The sequence below is a fragment of the Otolemur garnettii genome, unplaced genomic scaffold (assembly GCF_000181295.1).
Source record: "Otolemur garnettii isolate 467f Iridium unplaced genomic scaffold, OtoGar3 scaffold00030, whole genome shotgun sequence".
Classification (NCBI taxonomy): Eukaryota; Metazoa; Chordata; class Mammalia; order Primates; family Galagidae; genus Otolemur; species Otolemur garnettii.
The window spans coordinates 17,741,445-17,748,174 of NW_003852425.1; the positions used below are offsets into that span (position 1 = coordinate 17,741,445).

The 6,730-nt window shown below is 40.2% G+C and overlaps 1 non-coding gene across 1 annotated transcript; it reads right to left on the reverse strand.

Moving 5' to 3' along the window:
- Positions 1–3,164: 3,164 nt before the first annotated feature.
- LOC111725043 lies at positions 3,165–3,271 on the reverse strand. The gene has a single exon (XR_002773208.1). It is a non-coding gene; the product is annotated as a U6 spliceosomal RNA (small nuclear RNA).
- Positions 3,272–6,730: the final 3,459 nt, after the last annotated feature.

Below are 6,730 nucleotides of genomic sequence, written 5' to 3' on the forward strand. Positions count from 1 at the left end.
GCTTACATCTAACCGATTAACATAACCATCTCCTCACTTACTTATTTGTTGTGGTGAGACATTTACACTATTCTTAACAGTTCTGAAATGTGTCATTGCACATTTCCTTTTCTGTCTTTTATAATGAGCCCATTACACCCACTATTAGACTCACCCTAATCATGTGATCTCAGCCTGACGTCCTTACTTTAGTCTCCTCTGCTAAGGTCCTTTTCTAAATAGGGTCATACTCAAGAGTACCAGGGCTAGGACTTAGATCTCTTTGAGCAACACAAAGGTTCATTTACACTTTTTGAAAAATATTTTTTTTAAAAATCCATATTCTGAATGAAAACCATATCAGGTAATAAAGGATGAGGAAGTTTAATCTGAACAGACTAGGGCAAAGGAGCAATAAATTACATCTGAATCAAGACAAAGGAAAACTATATTAGGAGATGATCCCTTGGGATAATTGGTGAGTTTATAACACATTGTCACCTGATTGTCACCTCCAGTTCGAGCACAAATTAATAATGATCCTGCCAAGCTGGAACAGGGACTGAAATCTACACTGGGTACACAAACAGAAGCAAATGAACAGAACTAATTGTGTAACTACAAAGAGGAGGATAAGATGTGATGTGTAAACTGGTCGGCGAGCACAGGCTAGCAGCCTACAGTTCTTTGGTTGCTGGTTTTCCAGAATCCACACTGAGGGCCTCAGCCAAAGAAGACGGTGACATGTGTAAAGGCCACTCCATGGCAGAGGCAGACAGGTGTCAGAGAGAACACACAGAGCCAACCTGACGACCATCAAGTTTTAAAACGTGTACGGAAAAGATAAAGTCCCAAGCATTTAAAACATAAGCAAATGCCACGTATCCTGGAGCATTTCAAAGACCACAGAAAGTAAATTTCATGTCACAGGCTCATATTTATCTCATGGTAGTTTAAAAACATTCACATTGGGACAAATATTACCTTTGCTAGGTGGAGGCAAAAATTCAGCACAGGCTATGCTCAGAATACTAGAAGGCTTCTGAGTAGTTCTGAATACAGATATTTGGATCTATTCATTAACTTTGAAAAGCAGTACCCAACTGGAGGATTTGGACAGCTTCCCACAGTTACAATGAGCAATATGACACCAGAATGCAGAATGTTTTACAGAGTTCACGGTGGATTCTTTATGAATTATTTTTACTTTTTTACTGAAAGGAGTATTTGTTTCTTCCTTCAAATACACCTTAAAATTACCAGTTGTTCACTATAATAAGTATTTTTCTATCAAAGGGCATATTTTTGACTTTTAATTTTGCACAGATAAATATCTCCCAAAAATATTTAAAAGCTCATTTATATGGTATATGGTCATTTAATTTAGATCTTAAGAGCTACGTTCTAAGCAAAAGTTAATATGCTATTCAAAATCATCTGATGGAAAATAAAAACATATTTTTTAAAAAATAAACTCATTATCACTTCCCTTTCTACATATGAGATTGATTTTTTCCCCTCACTCTGTTTCCCAGACTCAAGTGCCATGGCACATCATAGCTTACAGCAACCCTGGGCTGGAGAAATCCTTTTGCTTCAGCCTCCCCAGTAGCTGGGATGACCGGTGTGTACCACTAGGCCTGGCTAAGTTTTCTATTTTTAGTAGAGATGGGATCAGGCTGGTCTCAAATCTCCTGACCTCAAGTGATCCTCTTGCCTTGGCCTCAGAGAGTGCTGGGATCACAGGCGTGAGCCACTTTGTCGGGCTGAGATTCTTAAAAGAGCGTGAGCCACTTTATTCCATTAAAAATGGAGAATAGGCAAATATATTCCCATAAATTTCTATAGTACTAGAAATATATGAAGGAAAGAAATAATCAAGTAGATATAATTTTAATACAGTCTCTCAGACTAGATATCATATAAGTTACAGGAAAATTTAATTATTAAAAGTAAAAGGAAAATTATTCCTTTAAAATGCATTGTAACAAATTAAGTATTTGGTTGCAAAATTTTTGAAAGTACATGTTTTCAAAAGTTTTCAAAATGCCAATTATCCTTCAATTTATAATTCACAATCTATATTTTATGTGAATTTTTATCACTATCTTCTTTATGTGCCATGAGGCACGGGAAAAAGAATAACAGTTGAGACCAGCAATCTTTAACTTTGTTTTCTATGAATTTGGAGATTGTAACTTCTTTTAAGAATCTCAGCCCGACAAAGTGGCTCACGCCTGTGATCCCAGCACTCTCTGAGGCCAAGGCAAGAGGATCACTTGAGGTCAGGAGATTTGAGACCAGCCTGATCCCATCTCTACTAAAAATAGAAAACTTAGCCAGGCCTAGTGGTACACACCGGTCATCCCAGCTACTAGGGAGGCTGAAGCAAAAGGATTTCTCCAGCCCAGGGTTGCTGTAAGCTATGATGATGCCATGGCACTCGAGTCTGGGAAACAGAGTGAGGGGAAAAAATCAATCTCATTATTAGTGTTACGAATCTTCTACTCAACATTCTAATCACAAACATTAAAATATATATCACCCCCAAATTTCCCTACATCAGTTCAGGGAGTTTCCACTTGTAACAAATGCCTAAATTTAAGTTAAAATTCTCTTGCCTTGTAAATCTATGTGCTAAGGAATATTCTAAGCACTGGTATAAAGCAGAAGGTTTTTTTCTGGTCAGGCCTCTCCCTCCTCATCAGGGCTTAGATATGTCTGCACACATGATAAGTACTTCTTAGCTGAATAAGTTGGTTTATCACTTACGGAGTGTGTCCAAGGTCTGGCAGGCAGCTCCATACAGACAGACTTAACATACTATTTGGATCCAAAGGACGTGATGTTAAATCTCTACTTCCTGAACATCACTATGAGTTTGGACAAATTATCTAGAGTTTCTGAGCCTCAGTCTTCCTAACTGTAAAATGGTAATAACAAAATGTTACCAGTTGATATAAAAATTAATGTGAGGCAATACATGTCATCAACAATTTGCCCAGATAGGGACAGCAGTGGTTAGTTTGGTTGGGCTCAGTGTTCAAAGAGCAATCAGCATTCATGTACTTACAGAATTCACATGCTGTTCTGTTACCACAGACTTCACTCTTCATTATCTGTTTCTATGTTCTTGTCTTCTCTTTACATATTCTTCTTTTTTTTTTTTTTTTTGCTTTCTTCTTAAAAATATGGAACACTCCACAAATTTGCGTGTCATCCTTGCGCAGGGGCCATGCTAATCTTCTCTGTACTGTTCCAATTTTAGTATATGTGCTGCCGACGCGAGCACCTCTTTACATATTTCTTACCTACCTGGTCTACGAAGGTATTTGACTTTGTCTCGTGAGAAATATTCAGCATATATTAAGTTCTGTGGTGAACACTGAGGTAAACAGTCTTGGAAAGCCAGTATGTATTTCACTGAGGATTACGTTTTTCATATACAGAGAAAGCTCTGACCGTTCCTCAGAAGTTAATGAGCTCTGTGGAAAAGAAAAAAACAGGACTGATGGAGTAGCTTTTATCCCACAGTAGTTGATACAGAAACCAAACACAATAAGAAGTGACCTGCTATAGCAGATGAGGCTACAAGCTGCAGGCGGGGCTCCAGCTCTGGAACCAGTCATAGGAAAAACGTCTGTGGTCACAAGGAAATGAAAAAAACAAAAACAATAAAAGATGATGATGGGCCTGGAGGCCTGGAGGAGCAGGGAACAGACTCCCAGGGCAGATAACTGATGTGGGGAGGAAGCAGGTGTAGTCATGGGAAGGTTCACCGTTCCTGGGTCCAAAACGAGTTTGAAAGAGGAAGCTCCTGTCCTTCATCCCCCGAATACATGTAGACATAAAATGTCTGGCTTTATTTTCTGGACAAGTTTTATTGCTATATCCAACTAAGTGAAAAGCTTTAGCCATCGGGGAACACTGCTGTGAATATTTTCTATTTGCAGGTTTTGTTTTAGTAGCCAGTGGGAGGTGTTTTTTTCCACCTTAGGTTCCTTTTAGTTTCCTGGCAACCATTCTCTTCATTTTTCACAAAAAAAAAAAAAAATGAAATTACTATACTTTTGTGGCTTAGGAAAAAATCACTATATTGCTAGTCTTTTTCCTATAAAATTTCAAACAAAACAAATCTCAAAACTAACAGCATCCTCTCTTCACTTTAGATAGAGCATAAAGGCCAATTTGTTACAAGTTGAAAACATTTATTCCTTTAGAATTGAAAACGTGGAATTAGCTGTCACATGTCTTTACCAGAAAAGCAAATGAAAATGCTCATCAGTGTGACACTGCCATCAAATGACAGCCGGGGCTTTAAACAAAGCAGGTGGTTACATCACGTCAGAGAAGCTACACTGACCAGCCCTGCAGGTGACACTCAGCCCACAAGAAGCAGCTCAGAGCACCACAAACAGCTGCTTTCATCACACGTCAGAGAAGCCGTGACCAAGATGGGCTCTAGGGGACAGAACTGTCTGTGTTCGGGGTTTAAACATGGAAGAGAGAACAAAAGACTGTTTTGCCCTTAAAGAACAAAGAGAAAACAGAACAGGAAAATGTCAGCGTAAGGAGGAATTCAGGGCATCATCATATGATTAATATAAATCTCTATAATAAATAGTCCTAGACCTTCACAAAAGGCACCTCCCGCTCTCAGCACAAGGCTGCAGCACAAGCACTGTTCAGAGCAGGAAACTGAGGCCAGAAGAGTTAAACAACACGTCCTCAGCTAGGATTAAATCTGAGCCATTTAATGCCACATCCAAACCACCATCACCTCCTCAGTCCAGCATTCCTCTCCCTGCAAACAACCTATAGTCTGTGAGTAAAGCTTTAGGGCTCATCCGATAGCAACTTTCAGACTGACTTGAAGATTCACTTCATGGTCAGCGTCTCTGGGGTTCCAGGCTGGAGGGAGTTCTCAGAGGGAACCATGGAGTAGGTCATGTCCTTACAAAACAAGCCCTAAGGAGCTCACGTGCCCCCTTCCACACCATGAGGGTCCTGCAGGAAGTGCTGTCGGTAAACCAGGAGGGACCTGAACCAGACGCAGACCTGCCAGGAGGGGCCCAAACCCGACATGGACCTGCAGCCACCGTGGTGTTGCACTTCCCAGCCTCCAGCCTCCAGGATGTCGCTGATACACTGTGCGGTTTGCGGTATTTGGTGGTAGCAGTACAAACGGATGAGGGCACATAGCCTTAAATACCAAACACACAAAAAGGGAGTAGAACCCGGTAGTGCCCCTCCTCCCATTATTTTAATCACTTGGAGACTTAGAAATACTGGCCTTTTTTACATTCAACTGTTAAAAAATAAAACATTAAAAATGCCACACGTCGTATCTTAAATGAATCTTGATTTTTATAATGACAAGTAACACAAAAACTTTCCACAGCCTAGTTCCTCAGGGATGTCCACCAGCCACTTCATTTCTTCAACCCTCACTTAGTAACTGCCTACCTGTCAGGTTCATAGTTCTACAAAGGAAAACGTCATGAACTAAATCACAGAGCTTTGTTCGACTTGACCAAATGGACTGTCCATGCGACTCAAGCTTTGTGCCTTCAAGATTCAATTACTGTAATATTCTTCTCTTATTAGATAAACCCCAGAGGCAAATAAACTGCTTTGTGTGTGGCAATGGCATTGGAGACAAAGAAATAAGAACCTTTCGGTGTTCACAATCTTTTGGCAGGTGATGCACCAAACTGTTTCTAAAAAATTCTACCTCCTAAGCTATTTGAATCCTGCCTTATTGATCTGAAAATACCTCTCTGGTCTAGGGGGACGTTTGACCTTTATTATCTTCCAGAAGAGAGAGGCAAGGTTAATAATGTGCAGGCAAGGAATTGTCAGACTCTTGACAATGAGGGGAAGAAACAAACCAGAGGGGTGTCTGAGGCAGGCTCCAGCCAAGTTAACTGGCTAAAAACAAGCCACTGGCAGCAACTGCGTAACTGCAGCACATCTTCTCAGACTCGGTGACACTTAGTGCCTGAGAAGTAAAAGCAGCAGCAGCACATTCCAACCCACCTCCAAGGTCAGGCTGGGTTTTCCCTACATTTCAGCAATTCTAAACACCAAGTAATAGGAATATTTCTCTTCCCACACTGCATTTTGGGGCATGATCAAATCTTTCCAAAAGATAATAGAAATCTTATTCATCATTAGTGTACCTGCCAGACGGGATGCATTAAGCATCTTCTGACTCCCCGCACTGCTGGGCAACACGGTAACTGCACCGCCACACAGGATGGTCAACAGCCTCCATCCCCAGCCTTCAGTACTTCCATCCTAATTGTTTCTGAATCCAGGTAAGTATCCTATTGCTTCTTTTTTATTATCTATATAAAAGGAATATCTCAAAAGCCTGCAAAATCTTACTAGTAACTCAATGGCATTTTTTCCGAGTAAAGGCTGTCAACTGAATTTGGGGTGAAATCAGTACTTTTATGCATTTAAGCTCTGTCCAGAAAAAAAAATTAACCCATGAACATGCAGTTGGATGACTTAAAATGTATGAAGTAATTGAGAATATAATGTGAAAAAAATGAATGCCAGGAAAAAATTTCTTACAGGAAAAGTTATCTAACAACCGTATCCTCAGCGGCCTGGTTCATTATATTATTCTTCACATGTATATATTTCATGAAAACAAGAAACTTCACACAAAAATCCCCTTTATTGCCCAAGTAGGGAGAGTAGCAAACTAAATCCACTCTAGGAACATGGGCCAGGGGGCCTC